Source organism: Dichomitus squalens (assembly GCF_000275845.1).
Source record: "Dichomitus squalens LYAD-421 SS1 unplaced genomic scaffold DICSQscaffold_5, whole genome shotgun sequence".
Taxonomy (NCBI): domain Eukaryota; kingdom Fungi; phylum Basidiomycota; class Agaricomycetes; order Polyporales; family Polyporaceae; genus Dichomitus; species Dichomitus squalens.
Window position 1 is genome coordinate 225,393 of NW_006766887.1, and position 2,825 is coordinate 228,217.

A 2,825-nucleotide genomic window follows, 5' to 3' on the forward strand; every position below is an offset into this window, starting at 1 on the left:
GGTCGTCCGTCGTACAGAGATTTCATTCGCGCGAAGCGCCGGTGCACTATTTTCGGCAGTCACTGTACCATTGCATCGGGCTAGGGCGGAATTGACATATAATAAACTAGGAATGATAGGCTACATATCACATGAGTATAATGGTCTTCCGCTGGGAAGCACGATAGGGAGAGCCGTGGTATTCAGACGCTCAGAATGTTCTTCAAGTACCCTGATGACAGAGTTGCATATCGCTCAGCCACATCACAATGTGCTACCATCAATATCACTATATGTGAAGTACTTAGAAACCTCTATGTATATCTGCTAAATAGATCTCTCCTTACTCAAGTCTGTTTGCAATGTGAGGGAAGGTTCCAATCGCTCATCTTAGCGCTGATTATATTGTTGGGTTCCCACCCTTCTCGGCCAGTGCCATGTTGACCCAAGCTTATAGGTGCCTATGCATTTTGTACAGGGGTATGTATTGTGTATGATCGCGAAATTCTGTCTCGACTGAATGGAAGGTCATTTTTCTGCTATTTTACTATGATTTTCCTCCAAAAAACAGACTCTGCGCACTTCCTATCACTATACCTCCCCAAGCAATCACGCTGATACTACCACCCTACATATCTACAACCTTCAGCTTTCTATCTACCCATCTCCCAATTCTTGTGCCACCCTGCGGCCTCGGTAATGCAGGAGAGCCGCAATTCTGTCACCTCCTTCGGGCGCTTATCGCACGTGGTGCGCTATTTTATGTGGTCACTGTATGAACGCGCATAAAGTGGTCTAATGCTCATGTTCTAATCTCCACACAATTCACCTGCTTACTTCATGTCTGGAGCAAAGGCGCAATCGCGAGGGACGCGTACTTAGTGGCAGCGCCTCCTGCATCTCCAGATCTCACTAGACATTGTGTTGCCATGTCCCATGTCGAGCGTAAGAGAACGAGGCTAATGGTCTGCAAATCGCACTGCAAACATTTTGACCGTTGAGGGTAATCAATTACGGTCCTTACTTTGTGGAGCATCACCTTCTATTTGTTCAGAGAACATCAGTGACCGTGCCATTCCTCACCAAGCGCATCTCCCTGCAATATGGACTGTCAACAACCATGAACGTGCGAGACGCGTGTATCGCAGACTCGTCTGTGATGCCAGCGAGGGCCGTGGGCTCCAGACCTGTGACCGTCATGTGGCCTGTTTGGGCAGGTCGCTTAGCGTAGACGCCGGAGAGAAAAAATCAGCGCGTTCACGGACTTATGCAAGGCACTGTAAATCGGGAGTATGTACATACGAGCCCGAGGACGATCCACTTGCAGTTCCCCCCGTGCGCAGTCACCATACGCTGCCGGGCCTCCGCTTATCAAGGATTCTCTCACGTGATGTCACATCAGCCATCCGTGGCTGCGATTCGTCCCTGACAGTGTTGTCATTGACCCGTCAGTGACGGGGTCGGTCGATGCGTCAAGTCAAAGGGTCAATAGGTCACGTCAATGATGGACCCGTCAATCAATCGTGGGAACCTCATCGTGATTGGCCAAGGATGGGATGACGGGGACCGGCCATCGGCTAACCCAGTCCGCACACTCTTCAAACTCAAGTCGCGAGCCCGCATATGTAGTTGTGCAAACCTGTAAGACTTGTCTTAGATATGAATTGACTCTGCTTCTTCTAGAATGTAACTTGTGCACCTGGGTCCACAGCTGAGTATTTGGAGAGAGAGAAACTGAGACTTGTATTTGATGTAGTCGTAGTCATACATATCATAACAGGGAATTGGACATGTTTGCATCAGCAAGAAGTTGATGAAGAGGGGAAGCACAGAAAAAAAATTCATGAGGATTCTGCTTCACCAGACAGAAGTCCTCGGAGACAGTTGCTTTCTGCATCCCCTCAGTCGCACCAAATGTTCCTGAGCCAAATGTTTTCTCTAGGGGATACAGCCCGCATATGCCGCAATCGTGGTCATCTATTTCTCCAGCTACCCTCATGTAGTGGAGCTTTACAATGTTTCCTACACCTTCTCTACTCAAGTACCAAGAGAGACCACAACGGCGATTGGGGGGTTGATGCCCCAGGTCGGATCGGTCTCAGCAAGCTTTCAGCTGAAGGGACCTGGACTGATGACCTCTCAAACTCAAATCAAAACAGGTGCTATATCGCACTACAATCTCCTGGGAAGCCATACGAGCAACCGGACACAGGAATAATGTTCAGGATTGTGCACAGTAGGTTGGACTTCGTCTGGATTGACCGGCGTCTCACCGCCACTTAGACCGCATGGCTCATGGTCACGTGTTTGATTGATGGGTCACTGACGGGTCATTGACGCGTCAGTAGGGTAGTGTTGCCGCGAAGTGAGGTCAAGGTCGCCTTAAGGTGTCGGAGTTCATACCTTGATGCACCTTGAAGCGCCACAAGGTGAGCTTGAAGTGGGCACGTGCTAGGCTTGCACAGCGAGCATGGGTAGTCTGGGGATCTCGGTGTACTGCGAAAGGTTGCAGTCTTGGTATTACGAGTCAACATTGTATCTACTTTCCTCGCGAGCCTGTCGTAATACATAGGAGATGTGTCCCGGACTGAATACACTACTGAGAATTGTTCTCATTGAAGCCATGCTCCGAAAACGGACTGTAAGCCGCCGGCTCGTATGGGTGGCTCAGATGATGGTCCTGGAGTGTTACCGGGGTGTCGCGCATATGCAGAGCTTGGCGCGGGAGTACAAGAGTAGTGATGAGAGCCAGGAGGGAAGGTCGATCGTGACTGAGGTGTACATCAGGAAAACGTCACGGACTTGGACCCATACTTGGGCCCAAGTTCATGTACTTGGCCTCAAGT